We start from the raw sequence: 16,980 nt of genomic DNA on the forward strand, positions 1-16,980 counted from the left end.
TTGTGTATTTATATATGATTATAAATATATACAAATGTGATCATTTGCACCTTAATAAATCTGAGAAAAATGGGCAAAAGATCTGAATGGACACCTCATCAAAGAAGAAAAACAGGCCAAGGACTTAACTCAGTGGTTCTGCCATCTACCTTGCAAGCGCAGGGACCTGAATTTGATCCCTGGTACAAAAAAAAAAAGAAGAAGAAGAACAGATGTCAAATAAGCATATGACAAGATTTTACACAGCATATGGCATTAAGGAAATGCAAATTAAAACAGCAATGAGATACTACTATATGCCTTTTATAATGGCAAAAATCCCAAACACTGACAATACAAGTTGACAAAGATGTAGAGAAAGAGAAACTTTCATTTATTATAAAATGAGACAGTAGGAAGATAGTTCGGCAGTTTCTTGTAAAATTAAACATATTCTTCCCAAATGATCCAGAAATCATGGTCATTGGTATCTACCCAAAGGAGCTGAAAAATTACATCCACACAAAACTTGCACATTCATTTTTATAGCAACTTTAATTTTTCCAAATGTGGAAGCAACTAAAATGTCCTTCAGTAAATGAAAGGGTAAATAAGTAAAGCGTGGCACACTTGGACAATGAAATAGTATTCAACACTAAAAAGAATGAAGTATCAAGCCATAAAAAGATATACAACCTGAAATACATATTATTAAGTGAAAGAAGCTAATTTGAAAAAGCTTCCTACTGCATGATCCCAACTATATTACATTTCGGAAAAAGCAAAGCTTATGGAGACTGTTAAATCAGTGGTTGCTGGGAGTTAGAGGGAAGGCATGATGAATAGGTGAAACACGGAGTAATTGTAAGGCCATAAGACTAGTTTGTATAATAGTGCAGAGGTGAATATATGACATTGTGTATTTGCCAAACCTCATAGAATATACAGCACTAAGAATGAATCCTACTGTAATGATAATGACTTATAAGTGAAAGTTCATTGGTTGTAATAGCTATACCATTCTGCTAAGAGATGTTGTTAGGTGAGGAGACTGTAAATATGTGGAGTATGGGACAGGGGAATTCTCTGTAGTTTTGGTTCAATTTTGCTGTGAATCTCAAATCTCTTTAAAAAGTAAAGCATTTTTTTATTTTGCTTACTGCTACTCCCCCATCCAACCCTTCTCAGGCAAAGGGTAGCACAATTTAGTAAAGCCAGATGAATCAGTTCTAGAGATCAACTGTACAGCCTGGTGATTATGCTTAATAACACTGCATTATATAATTGAAATTTGCTGAGGAAGTGGGTAATAAATATTCTCACTACATATAGACACACAAAAACTATGTAAGGCAATGGACGTTTCACTTTGCTTGCTTTTGGTAATCATTTCACAATGTATACGTACTTGAATATCAAAATATCATATTGTATATTATAAATATATATACTATTAAATTGTCAATTATACCTCAATAAAGCTGGAGAAGCAAAAGTCTTCTGGAAAGGGAGGGTGCATATAAAGGCAGCAAATACGACATAGTTTCCCCACTTAAACATCTTTCCCATTGAGAGAAGGGGTATTCACATCAGTCTTTCTTTGCTGGGGTGGTACCAGGGATTGAACTCAGGACCTTGCACTTGTGAGGCAGGCAGCAGCACCACTGAGCTAAATTCTTGGCCCTCACATCAATCTTTTAAATGAAGGATTACCAGAACATATTTCTGAATATTATTTATAATTCCAGTTTCAAGTGGCTTTGCTTAAGCAGCACCTTTCAGTGATATATATTTATGATCTTCACTAGGTTTCACACAGCAAACATGTTACAGTTTTTAATATCAAAGACAGAATTTTTCAAAGAGAGTCACATTGAGATCAATTTCTGAGAATTCAATCTTTCTCAGAGATGGATGATTTTCTGTGCACATTGTAGACATCGATCACATCCTGTGGGTTGTATCAGTAAAACACATCTAGACATTATACCTGAACATGAAGAAATCCAGGGCAAAGTACAACCAAAGAGCAACTTAAGTATTTTTTGTCTCCCAAGTTGAATATTCACCTTTGTAGTTTTGAGTATATTTTCATTGACTTCAGAAAGTGCCAGAAATGGTATAAGCAAGAAATTGCTTAGTAATTTCATGGTTCATGCTTGATTATAATGTGCAGTGGTAGCAGACAGTGACACCCAAACCATACTACCAGTCTCAATGATCCAGAGCAGATCTTAAGGTCACTTACATCAGCAGATAACACATTGGAAAACAAGACAAGAAATAAAAATAAAAACCAAGCTATATAAGGACTTCTTTGTGAAAGTTTTCAAATAATGTCACCTACGTCACACATACTAACCGTTATGACTATTCATTAAAAAACTGAAGTGAGGCCAGGGATTTAACTCAGTAGTGGTGCTGCTGCCTGCCTTGCAAGCGTTAAGGTCCTGAATTTGATTCCTAGTACCCCCCCAAAAAAAAATTAAAGTGATTTGTTTAAAAAGAAATTTTCCCAAATTTAGTGATTCATGTGAGTAAACACAGACTAAGTAACCTCTATATGCGAGGTTTGAATAAATATCTTTTTTTTTTTTTGGTTCCAGGGATCCAACTCAGGACCTTGGCTTGAGAGGTGGCAGAATCACTGAGCTAAATCCCCAGCCCTGAATAATTATCTTGACTTATGAGACTTAAGAATATTTCAGGCTAGTATCCATTTTTTTTTTTTTAATTCAGGACCTTATACTTACAAGGCAAGCACCACGCCCCTAAGCTAAATGCCCAGCCCCAACAAATTTTGAACCCTTGGGATTTTGCTTTTCAGTATGTGTGCTGGGGATGGGAGCCAGGGTTTGTGTATGCAAGGAAAGCTTTCTACCAGTGAGCTACACCCAGTCTGTTTCTTTAAAATTTAAACAAGTATTTCAATGTTTAATGATCTTAAATTTTTTTAACTTGAAATCATTTCAACCTTGCAGAAAAATAGTATGAATTATACTGAGAATTTTTATATACATTTTATCTAGATGTCAAGTATTTTATTATAACTTCATATTTTATTAATTATAAATTAATTAAGTTTAGTGGAAAGATGTTAAAATATGAAGTAGAATAAAGAATATAGATACCACCCATAATTCTCAATGAAAGATCACCAGTGATAACTTTTCTTTTATTCTTTTGTCTATTTTAGGTGGGCTATTTTTTTTTCTATTTTATTAGTGTATATTTACATTCATCTTGGGAAAATGATACATATACATATGACATTTTAATGGATTTTTTTCTACTTTGGTAATGATCTCAAGTCTAGGATTAGAGTAAAACAAGTGAGATGTTTAGGGCATAAGGTTTAGGAGGCGCTCACTTTCAGGGTTCTGTAGAAGAGCATTCATAGGATCCAGAGAGTGAGTACTTCTTTAATTTTTGTTCCATGAGCACCTTATCTGCCTCACTGTCTTCCTTCACCTATTTTTTCCTTTGTCTTTTTCGCACTTCCACTCTCCATTTCAAGCTATGACAGCACAAAGAAACAAAACAAAAGCCAGACTAACTCTTCCTCCTTTGGTAGTTTTCAAAAGTGCAAAGGAAAAGGGCTCAATATATATATACAATATTGAGATGTGAAAAGATGTAAGTACAAAATCTTATAACTAAAAATAAATTTCCAAGCAGAGAGGGAAGGAGAAAAGAAAAGGAAATGATGGGAAATCAAAGAGAAGTGAGATCTGGTACCTCGCCCATCCTTGGACGGAGCACTAGGACCAACCTCCATGCTAGTATCATGCACCAGTGTGGCAAGGCAGTACCCTCAAGGACAGTGAGACCTAAAGGCATTCTGAGTACAGGAATAAGACACTGAAGCCCAGTGTCAGATATCTAGGCGATGTTCAGACTCAGAGACCCTACCAAATTCCCCAAAAGACCCCTGGAACTTAGATGAAACCTGAGGGAAAAGGAGTAGGTAGCAAGGCACACAATTTGATCAAGATTAAATTTCTATCACTGCAGTGCAACGGAGGCTTACAAGAACAATTACATAGGAAATCAGATAAGAAAAACATAGAAACCAATGTTTTTTTGAAACATATTCCCTAGGATTGTACCTGTTTTCACAAGCATAGAACGACCTGTGGCTCAAGGCTGAATGAAGAGATGTCAGAGATAGGCGATTGTTTCCACAGCCCACTTACCACCATGGCTTCCTGTATTGCCTCAACCTCACATTGTCAACTAACTTGACTTCAAGTGCCCCTTCCCTCCAACTTTTTGTTTGGAAATCTATTCTGCCATGTCACACCCATCATAGAAGACCTATCCCAGAACTTTCCTTTTCCATCTCTTTAGGATTTCATCCCATGTCCTTGGAGGATATTCAGTATTTTTTGCATAAACAAGTGACAGATAATCTCACATTGCACTGTGACTTTCCATGTCTTATCTCACTAGTTTATTCATCTCATGAATATACAGACTACATCATATATAGAATCACAAAGGTGTGTTTTGTAACAGCTTTATTGAACTAAAATTTGCACATTGTACAATTTATAAACTTAAAGTGTGTGATTCAATAGATTTTAGCATGACAGGGTTGTACAGCTATGACCACAATCAAATTTAGATCATTTTTGTTATCCCAAACAAAACAGTGCCTATTAGCTATTATCTCCCAGCCCCACTTCACACACATACATCTAGGCAACCACTGAGCTACTATCTTCACAGATTGTCCCATTCTAGAAATGTATTCATTTTTATTCAAAATAGCCCAATGTTCATAGCAGCAATAAAGACCGTATCATATTCAAAGAAATGAAAATCCTGTAAAGTGAGCTCTTACACCATATTGGAGTGAAACTAGAAACTGGCTGCAGAAACATAGAGTACTTAGAATACAGTAATTATTACCCCTTTTTTTTTTGATACCAGGGATAGAATTCGGGATCTTACTCTTGTGAGGCAGGCGCCAGAACCACTGGGCTAAATCCCTGGCCCATTACAGTAATTATTAAATGCAAAGGTGTTTTAACAGACCCAACACATATCAGAGATGTTCAATATATATGTACGCATGAATGAATTCCCAGGTTATATATCCAGAATAGAGTATCTAGCCATCAACAGAACTAAGAGACAACCTACAATGTGGGAAAAAATTTTTACCAGCTGCTCCTCAGACAAAGGATGATTGTCTAGAATATATAAAGAACTCAAAACAGTCAGCCCCCCCAATATAAAGACCCAATTCAAAAATGCGCATCTGAAATGAACAGACATTTCTCAGACAAAGAAGTAAAAACAGCAAGTAAATATATGATAAAAATGTTCCACATCACTGGTCATTTGAGAGATGCAGATGAAAACAACACTGAGATTCCACCTCACCCCACAAAGAATGGCTGCTATCAAGAAATCAAACAATAACAAATGTTGGCAGGGTTGTGGGGAGAAAGGAACCCTTCTCCATTGTTGGTGGGAGTGCAGACTGGTGCAACCACTATGGAAATCAATATGGAGATACCTCAAAGAGCTGGGATTAGAGGTTCCATTTGACCCAGCCATCCCTCTGCTGGGTATCTTTCCAAAAGAATTAAAAGAATCATACCACAGTGATATATGCACACCTATGTTTATAGTGGCACAGTTTGTCATAGCTAAAACCTGGAAACAGCCCATTTGCCCATCAGTTGGAAACTGGATAAAGAAGATGTGGTTTTTCTATAAAATGGAATATTACTCAGCCATAAAGAAGGAGACATTAGATTCATTCATAGGAAAATAGATACATATTGAGGTACTCCTAAGTGAAATAAATAAGCCACATGTGTAAATACTGAACAGTTTCTCTGGTGTGAAAAACTATAATAGTACATAAGATCCTAATAAGATAATTGACCATGTGAAATAGGAAGAAAAGGGCTAAAGGTGTAGGGAAAGTGGGAAGGGTAGGGGAAAGCTAATAAGGGAAAAGAAAAAAAATACGACAAAATGAAAAGATGGAAATAAAGTATTTGTAAATGGGGAGGGGAGGCGGGGGTGAAGGGAGGGCAGGGACAAAGGGAAAAAATGAGAAGCAAGACCTGTCATGTAAAGGTACAAGATCCCAATAATGAATGTAACTTTACTGTATACCTAAAATGTACCAATAAATTCAATGAAGAAAAAAAAAACAAAACAGAATAGAGTATCTAGTGTCTTAAACTGTGTTCTCCCAGAGACAGATTCTGAGCACAAGTTTCAAGTGGAAGTGATGTATTAAGGAAATGCTCCCAGGGTAGACTAATAAGGGAATAGAGAGTAGGTAATGGAGGTAGACAAACAAGGGTACCTGTTTATATGGATACCTGTGCTTGGCCTCATAGTGTGAGAGGTTCTGGAGTGTGAGTTATATTCCTGAGTTCATCCAGTCTTGAAAAAAAAAGGTGCTGGGCTTTTTTATACCCTCACTAGTCCATGGCTGACTATCAGCCACCATGGGGGATGTGAATTCCCAGGTATCTCCAGCCTTCCAACCAGAGATGGTTCTAACAGCCCAAGGACAATCCTTTGAAAAGGTTGCCAGTACAGGTCAAAGAGATTCTCATGGAGATTTGAGCAGATTACCAACGTGTGCAATGTACTAGGCCACACGGTGTTTTAGGATTTTTTGGTTTGTTTGTTTTTTTGAGACAAGGTCTCACAATGTAGTCTGGCTGTAAACTTCTAATCCTCCCACCTCCGTCTCCTGCATGCTGGAATTACAGGCTTGTGCCTCCGCACCCAGCTAGGACGTCTCTGATTCATTCTCAAGATGCTCCCGTTGATCTTTGTTTTTAAAGTTTTTTTCTATTTTAGATGTTTGCTAATTTATGTCACACTGCTTTATGTTGATCTTTACAAATGATAAAAATTTAAAACTATGATTAAACTAAAATGCTAGATAATTCAAAAATTAAAAAAAAAAGAAATCATAAAATCCTAGATGATGGCTTATGGCTGCTTTGGGATATAGGTGCTTACAAAGGTTAAACTTCTGTCTTGTAGGAAATGGAAAGAATTTATTTTTTTGTTTCTTTTTTTCTATTCTGAGAGGGTGAGAATAGAGGAGGGAGGAGTACTGAAAGATGAATTGTAGCCAAAAGACCACAGAGAACAAGAAAGAGTATCTGATGTTTGATTTCAAGATACTTATGTGATGCCACCCCCCTAAACATTCATTGTAAGTTGCCACCTACTCAAACTAACAGCTCCTAAATAGGAGCTGTTTTTGGTATGAAAAATAAGGGATGGGTTGAAGGCAGGGTAGAGATCAAGTTGCCAAATGGAGAACAGGAATTCAGTGGAGGCAGCCAAAGCCAGAGAACCACGAGACCATAACTCCACAGGGAATAAACAGAGCTCTTGGCCAGTGCACTGAGTTTCCTTTTCCCCAAGGCATAGAAGATGTACATTCAGGCCAACCTTTTCTAGTTCCATCCCCTAACTGATTATACTATAGAAACTAAAAGTGCTTCCAACTATCTTTATGAGGTGCTTTCATAAAACAATATACAATCATAATATGGGAGACGTTCTGTGAATCATGTAAAAACACAGAACACATGAATGACAAAGAGAACCAGGATACATATATTAAGATTCCCAGCCCAGTCCAGTCTTCTTCTGTATAGTATCATTTCAACTAGTGATTGTTAACTGTAGTGACTAAATTATTAACTGTGAGATTTCTCTGAAAAATCTTAATAATGAGATAGTTTAAAAAATGTCTTAGCCCCTCTGTATCATAGTTGTCTAAGAATTTCTTTATCGTTTTTATTGGCTCCAATCCAGACTGCTGGTAAAGTTGCTGGCCAAATTTTCTTTTCCATGATGTATTAAGTTTCTTCTACTCATGCTCAGGCTTGTCTTGAACTTGAAATCCTCCTGTTCAGTCTTCTGAGTAGCTGAGATCATGGACACACGTCACCATGCCTGTCTCTATTTTGTTCTCTGTCTCTCTCTGTCTCTCTCTCTCTCTCTCTCTCTCTCTCTCTCTCTCTCTCTCTCTCTCAGGCCTTAGCACTAAAAAAATTGGGTTATCCTGAAAACTTTTAGGATGGATTAGAGCAAATCCTAAAACCAGAGGTACCCTATATGTATTGTAGGGAAGTAAGAAAATCTTTGGGAAGCTGGGTGTGATGGCGCATACTTGTAATCCAACACTCTGGAAACCAAAGCACGAGGATCACTGTGAGTTTGAGGCCAGCCTGAGCTACTGAGTTTGTTCGAGGCCAGCCTGAACTACATAGCAAGACCCTATCTCAAAGAACAAAATAAAACAAAACAAAAAAGCTAAACAACAACAACAAAAAAGCTTTGAGACTTTCAGGAAACCACAATTCGTTCTGCCTCTTTTAGGATGACAGACATATAAAGGCTGAAGAGGTCATTGGAACAAGGCCAAGCAGTTATAATCTGTCTTTTGATAAAGGAGATTACTGAAAATGTTTGCATAAAGGAGTACCTTCAGATCAGAATCAGAGATTTCACTGGTTTCCATCTCCAGAACAGGTCAAAGAGAAGTCAGGTTTCTTACCTAGCACAAGCTGTTGTAAGAAAACGCCATAAGCTGGGCATGATGGCACATGCCTATAGGCTCAGTGCTTTGGAGGCTGAGGCAGGAGGATTGCCATCAATTTGAAGCCAGCTTGGGCATAGTGAGTTCAAGACCATCCTGAACTACATAGCAAGATCCTATCTCAAAAAGAAAAAAAAAAAAAGAATAGGTTCAAACAACAGATATTTATTTGTCAGAGTTATATGGAGGCTGGAAAGACTAAGATTTGGGCACTACTGTGGTCAGGTTATCTTTTTATAGATGGTGGCTTTCTTGCTGTGAGCTCACAAAGAGGGAGAATGCTCTGTGTTTTCTTCTTATAAGGGCTGCGAACTCAAAACCCCTGAGACCTAGGATTCTCTAAAATAAAAGGGTTGATTGAGCCATTATAAACATTAGCCAGAGAAAGACTAGTTCATGGGATGAATTCCTGAACTGCCAGCAGCAAGGCTAGATAGCAGTTGGAAAAATGTCCACTGGATTTAACAGCCAAGAGCATTTTTGTAACAAAAAGAGGGGGAAGGAAAGCACAAATTGTTTATATTGAACCTCCATGGGCTATACATAGGAGGGGCAGGATAATGCAAGGTAAGGAAAATTTGGCAGGATAGCCTGTAAGGAAAAGTACTTGCTGCTTCTGGGTTGTTCAGAGTTAATAGTTTGAAAAGTTGAAGTCTAAACTGGATGCAGTGGCTCTCGGTGGTCAGCCACATGGGGTTTGAGTCAAAATTGCAACATACATCCAGGAGCGTGGAACAATCTTTTACTGCTTTCAGGCCATAGCTGTTAACTGATTGCCTTCCTTATTTATTTCCTTCTCTTCCATTTTCTGGCCCTTGTAACTAAGTTTAGGACATCCTAGAATTTTTCTTTTATTAGGGCACTAACCACTCTCCCTCATGACCTCATTTAAACCTAATCTCCCCTAAAGGCTTCGTATCCTAACACCATCACGTGGTGGGTTAGGGCTCTGACATAGGAATCCTGGGAAAAGTCTGAGAACAGATCTGATGGTGTAGGTTCTAGCCAAAGTACAAAGCCCTGAGAACCATGCAAGCTAATAGTGTACAAGTCTGAAAGGAGAAGGCCATCTTAGCTCAAAGACATTCAGGCAGAGAGCAAATTGCTCAGTCTCCTGTTTTATTCTGGTTTTTAGGATGAAGCCTACTCACTTTAATAAGGGCAACCTTCCTTGATCACTCTCCTAATTCGCCCATTGATCTCATTCATCTATCTCATTCAGATGGTAGACACACACCCACAACGTTTAAACAAATATATGAATACTATGTAGATCAGCTAAGATGACACATAAAAGTAAACATCACAGATTCTCCATCGTGAGGCTTTGCTAGGTTTTACACATAAGTGCAGAAGTATGATGTGACAGCTCATGCCAAGCAATTTCTTTTTTCTGCTTACGTTACAATATTTCTAGAATCCAGACATTTAAACGCGTGGATATAATTTTTTAAACTCATTTAGGAGCTATACAGGATAATTGTTAGGGAGAGATATCCTAAATGCTGACAGATCTGCACATTATCAGGCTACTGTTGATAATTTTGTTTGTTTTTTGCTTTTTTTTTTTTTTTTTTTTTTTTTTTTTTTTTTTTTTTTTTTTTTTTTTTTTTGTGAGACAGGGTCTCACTATATAGTTAAGACTGACCCAAAACTCACTATGTAGCCCAGGCTGGTCTTGAACTCACAGTGATCCTCCTGCCTCAGCCTCCCGAGTGCTGGGATTACAGGTGTGCACCGCCACACCCAGCTATCAAATTTTAGATAAATAGGTCTTCATGTTGATAGGTTAAAGCATACAGGATTCTTAATGTTTCAAGCAATGGAAATTTGAACCAGTTTAAACAGAGGAGAAAATTTATAGCTTAGTAAGTTGAAAGTCCAGGCTCGTTTGTGGCTCATTTCATTTGTGACTATTTCCAGGGGGCAAACAGTCACAGGACTTTGGCTCTCCATCTCTAGGACAGGATCTTTTCACTGAATAATCAAGATGGTGGTCATGGTAAATTGTGCAAATTGTAAAGAATTCATTTTCTCTATTATCTCTAGCAGAAATGTGCCAGTGATACACTAGTCTTGCTCAAGCCCATCTCTCAATAAATCATTGTGATCAGGTGTGCAGGATGCAGTGCTTGATCAGAACTTGATCACAGGCCCCATCATGGTCAAGGAAGACAAGTAGTTTGGTTATCAGCTTCTTGCCACTTCACATTCTATAGCCCTAGAGTAACCAACTCTTCATGTTTTGGGGTCTGAGGGATTTCCCTTACACAGGATCATCAGAGCTAAAACTGAGACACCCTGGGCAAACAGTTGTCCCTTTACCCCGTCACCAAAGGAAAAAAGAAGATCTAATGGTGGGTGGATAGGCAAAATGTAAACCTACCATAGAATCAAATTGCTTGCATTCCAGCTTCCTCGTTTTTAGAATTTATTTTGTGGCTATTTTTCATTTACAACTCCCTTATTATCTTTGGATACTTGCCAAGAGACTTTTGAGATGTTTCTGTCTTTTTTGAGACAGGGTCTCACCATGTAGTTCAGGTTGGTCTTGAACATACTATGTGACCCAGACTGGCTTTGAAATTGTGGTGATCTGCCTGCCTTAGTCTCTGGAATGCTGGAATTACAGGTGTGTGCCACCATGCCCAGCAAGATTTTTTTTTCCAAGACCAATGATTTTTTATTTAGTGACAATCTTTTAAATCTCATCAGATGAAATTAACCAAGAGACTCAAACAACTCATGGTCATTCCATGAGCTATTCTCTAACCCAAGTGTCATAGTTACTTTCTCATTGCTGTTACAAAATACCAAACACCCAAAAGTTAAAGGAGGAAAGGTTTATTTTAAATCGCAGTTGGTAGAGGTTTCAGTCAATAGTCAGTTGGCTCTAAGGCAAGGAGGCACGACAGAGGAGAAACAGTTCATGGCATGGCGGGCAGTAAGCAGTGAGCCTTCCTCCTTCTTTCACTTTTTATTCCATGCTGGCTACAATCCTATTAGTTGATGCCACCCATATCCAGGCTGGATCTCCCCTCTTCAGTAAATCCACCATCCATACCCAGATCTGCGCTAAACCAATCAGTGGACTAATCCAGTATCACACCCATAAATCAGTCACCTCCCCAAATCCCACCTATGTGCACATGAGGCTTTCTAGGGGGACATCCAGGTATAAGCCATAACACCCAGAAACTTTACTTTCACCCTAGCAGTTACAACATATGCTTCAGCAACATCAGTTTTGCTTTACAATTGTCATTGAGAATTTAGCTTTTAAAATTCAAATTAAGTCAACTTTGTGAGGCACTTTTATCTACAGGGTAGACATATAAAAAATTTATTCAGAGCCAGTACAGTGACATGCATCTGTAATGCCAGACACTCCAGAGGTCTGGATTGCAAGTTTAAGCCCAGCCTGGGCAACTTGGTGAGACCCTGTCTCAAAGAAAAAAGAAAAGGCTTGGGATGTTGCTCAGTAGTGGAGCACCCAATACAACAAACAAAAACAACAAAAAACATTCAGGACCAAGAATGTAGCTCAGTTAGGCGCACTTGGTTAGCATGCATGAAGCTCTAAGTTTGATTGCTAGTACTGCAAAATGAATACATATGAATACCTGCAAAATCACTAGTTTAATATAGTTTTATCTATTGTCCTTTTGTTCTTTTTATCCTTTTTATTCTTTTGTCCTTTTTATCCTTTTTTCCCACAAACAAAAAAATAACAATTCAACCTTGAGTCAGAAAATTCTGACACCAGTTCCTCCTAGTTTATAAAAAAAAACCTTCAAAATCAACGTGTTCACTATAAATTTGACTCAAAAGAACAAATAATCAAACTGCTGATTTTTTACAGCAACATTTACTTCTCTATTATCCTGAGAAAATACAAAAACAAATTATTTGCAGCAAAGTATTCATGGGACAGGAGGCTTGATTTATGTTAATACTTCCGGAATTCTGTCATATATTTGGTTTCATTTCTGCATGTTCCCCCATGTTTCCAGAAAATGCTGTGCGCTAAGATCCTTTACTATATGGTTGAAAGTATTTTCACAAATTAATTTACCAATATACAGCTTCATAGACTTCACTATTAAATAAAATATTCCACCACCTGCCTCGCAAGCACAAGGGCCCAAGGTGGAGCCCTAGTACCAAAAAAAAAAAAGAGAGAGAGAGAAAGAAAAAAATGGGGCCAGGGATTTAACTCAGTGGTTCCTGTGCCCGAGTTTGATCCCCGATACCAAACAAAAAAACAATTGCCTTATCAGTAACAAACAGGCATTTATCCAAATGTAAGAAAAAGAACTCGGTGCGGGGGGAGAACTGGGTTACCTATAACTTTTTCATTTTTGTTTTTGGTTTGTTTTCTTGAGAAGGTTCTTGCTATGTAGCCCAGGCTGGCCTTGAACGCACAATCTTTTTGCCTCATAATCTTGGGCGCTAGGATTATATGTGTACACTATGCCTAGATTTACATATGACTTTAAAAAAACATTCAAGTATGTGTACTGATTGTGTCATTTTATAAGAACATCTTTTTCAGATTAATGGCCTGTTTTTCACCTGAACATATTTGTAAAATGTTTACAAAGTGGAGGCACTTTCAGGGCCACCAACCCAGCTTCCATCCTTCTTTCCTTTCTTCTTCCATCTCTCCTCTCTCCCTCCATCTCCCTTTTCTTTCCTCCCTCTCTCCCTCCTTCCAAGCAATTAAAAAGCCAGTATCAGAGCTCTGTGCAATTTTAATTTATCTGTGCATTTTATTGTCATATTCAAGTTAGATTATAATAAAAAGTGATCAGAGTTTTCTTAAAAGCTTAGAAAATTGAGTTACATATAATTTCTAACATAATGGTTTTGGACAGTTATTATTCAGTTTTCTCAAAATTACACACCAAGCTTAAGGCTTATTCACATCTCCATGATAATGGAAATTTGTGTTATAAATAAACAGATGAACATATTGCATACTTTAGGAATGGACTTCAGCTTATTAAAATGGTGATGAACATATCATTGTCACAATAATTATAGGGAGCTTTGGGTAGATGGTTGGAGTAATGTGGGTTTTTGGGACCTATATTCTATTCAATTATTGATTTTGAAAATTCTAATATGGTACTGTTTTTGTTACTATGGTCTGTAGTATATTTTGAAATCAGGTAATATGATTCTTCCACAATTGCTTTCAGCATTGTTTTGGCTATTCAGGGTTTTTGTGCTTCCATATGAATTTTATTTCTGCTTTTTCTAGTTCTGTGACGGTTGTTGATATTTTCATGGGGAATTGGTAGATTGTTTTCTAAATATAGTAAAGGACATATATGACAAACTCACGGCCAACAACATACTGAATGGGGAAAGAAACTCAAAGCATTTCCTCTAAAATCAGGAACAAAATAGGGATGTTCAATATGACTGTATCCCTCTTACTCAATGTAGTACTTGAAATTTTAGCCAGAGCAATCAGGCAAGAGAAAAAAAATAAATAAAAGAGATCCAAATAAAAAAGGAAGTTCAAGATCAGCCTGAACTACACAATAAGACCCTGTCTCAAAAAAATCAAACAAACAACAACAACAACAGCAACAAAACACAAATAGGCAGAAGTCAAATTATCCCTGTCTGCATATGATATGATTCTATATTTCGAAACCCTGAAGATTCCATACAAGGACTCCGAACTGCTAAGCAAATTCAGCAGAGTACTAAGATACAAAATCAACATACAAAAGTCAGTAATAGTAATGGACTCACTGAGAAATAAATCAGGAAAACAATTCATTAATAACCTCCACAGGGCTGGGGATTTAGCTTAATGGCTCTGCCACTTGCCTTATAAGCGCAAGGTCCCAAGTTCAATCCCCCATACCAAAACAAAAACATAACAAAACAAAAACCTCCACAACACAACAAAAAACAAAAATCCAACCCTAAAGATAAACCTAATCAAGGAGGTTAGAGCCATCTACAGTGAAAGTTATAAAACACCAAAGTAATGGAAGAAGACACTAAAAGATTCAGAGACTGCCTGTGTGCAGGGATGGAGAGAATTAATCTTGTTTTTAATCTTTTTACTCTTTTTTCATTTGGTATAACTTACATATGATAAAGGTACCACTTACTTATTTGATAAATTCTTCTGTCTGGATTCCTGTGCTGAATTTATGTTTTGTTTTTGAGATTCATCCTCACCGAGTAGTTTGGTTTTTATTACTTTGTAGATTTCCATTGCTCACACAGTTATACATATAACACAGTAATCTATTTTCCAGTTAGTAGACATTTGTGTGGTTTCCAGTTAGGCTACAATGAATAGCTTCTCTGAACCTTCTTGTAATACCCCTCAACACCTGAGGAGAGACTGATATATGTTTGGTAAGCCACTCTTATTTATTCCCTCTATCCCTACCTCAGTACTTAACACAATGGCTTTCTTGGTGGACATTTGCTGTTATATGGTTTCAAACTAGCTGTGTGGAGAATTGTTTTCCACGCTTCATAAGAAAAATAGACTCCAATGTCAGAACAAAGTCTACTCAAAGTTTCCATTATTATCACAAATAATGAACAAATAAGGTCAGGAAGTCAGTCTCCTGTATTTAAACAATCTATTTTGGTCTTGTTGCTGTTTAAAATAGAAACATGCTCCCAGATATGTTTAAGTGATTGATTATGAAAGAATGTAGATGTTTCCAATGCCATTTTCTTTCCTAAAATTCCTACCCACTTCCTTCATCTCCTTATTCTTAACAGCAATTCAGTGAAAGGCAGATCCCAAGTGGAAATATAATGTTCAAAGAAATACAACCAATGTATTATACAAAGAATAACATTGTTGTAGTTTAGCATTTTTCTTTCCTTTAAGACTATTTGGAAGACCTAAGAAGCCAGACACTCTGAGTTTCAATCGTGGATCTGAAATCATGAACAAGGCTAGGGATCTAAACTCTTGAGTCTCAGCTTTCTATTTTCTAAATTAGGGGTATAATATTTTCCATATTGGGTTGCTTGGAGAATTAAAAGGCATAACACATAAAGGATAAAGCAGGAGGCTTTCTGAAGCGCAATTCTCAGTAAATCTAAGCTTTCTTTCTGAAAGAGCTGATATTTCTGTTTCCCCTTCTCTTTGCTTCTCTGATAATTTGTTTTAGGTAACAAGGCACCCTAGGGGTGGCAGGAAGCTCACAAAGAGCATCCCGGTGTGTTTTAAAATATAAAGGGCGACAGTGGCACTTGACATTTTTAGACACAGAGTGGCTCCAAGAACTTCAGTTTCAATGTTAGACTGTGATACATTCTTCCATTAATGTTCTATACACAAGGCTGTGTTTCTTTTTTAAATTTTTTTGTTTTGTTTTTGAGACAGGGTCTCACTATGTAGTTGAGACTGACCTGAACTCACTATGTAGCCCAGGCTGGTCTCTAACTCACAGTGATCCTCCTGCCTCAGCCTCCTGAGTTCTGGGATTACAGGCGTGCGTCACCATGCCCAGCAAGGCTATGTTTCTTATAGTTCCTGTGCTAAAAATACAAGTACCGCCTGAAAATCAACGTGCAACATGAAACTGGTGGTATCAGCTTCATTCTATGATTTGAGAAATTGACAAAAATATCCTATTTGTGAGTGTTGAAGAATAAAAAAATTTTTAGTTTACGAATTTTTTTTCATATGGCTACAAACTGTTAGGATATGAGTACTCATTAAGTCATTTGGATTTTACTGTTCAGTAGATGGTGTTGCTTAGGTATTTCTTTTGGTCTAAAAGTGCTACGATAAAACAACAAAGGTACTAAGAGTACTTAAAAGGTGGGAACTTTCTTCTCTAACAGTACTGAACCTTGGAGAGATAACAGTGACATAGGTAAAGATGTAGATATTTTTACTAGGTTTATAATAACATGTAGAATCAAATAACCAAGACTGTATCTTGTGCATAAACACACTATTCCTAAGGAATAGTTAATTGTCTTTTAATTTTTAATTTTATCAGTACCTGTGTGTATTTTCTGCAGTTTATAATAACCTTCAGGAGTGGTTACATGTACATAGGAAAGCTCATTTCTCTTTTCTTAAATCCCTTCTCTCCACCGCCTCCCCCCCTGGCCTCCTCATCCAAATCCCCTATCCCATTTTCCATTCTTGTTGATATTACTGATCGTAGCTCCTTATGGCATATAATGTTTACATTAATTGAGGTATTAGGTTCCTGTACCTTCATTCTAAGGGATATCTTTATTCTACTTGTTTCCCCTTCCCTTCCCCCTCACTCCTCTTGCTTTCCCCTTGGATTACTTCCCTATTGCAAGAGATCGCTCTCCTTGTTCCATTCTATTCACCGTTTTTTATTCTTCATGTATAATAGTTAATTTTTTTTTTTTTTTTT

This window comes from Fukomys damarensis, unplaced genomic scaffold (assembly GCF_012274545.1).
Source record: "Fukomys damarensis isolate Sample0158 unplaced genomic scaffold, DMR_v1.0_HiC HiC_scaffold_28, whole genome shotgun sequence".
Taxonomy (NCBI): domain Eukaryota; kingdom Metazoa; phylum Chordata; class Mammalia; order Rodentia; family Bathyergidae; genus Fukomys; species Fukomys damarensis.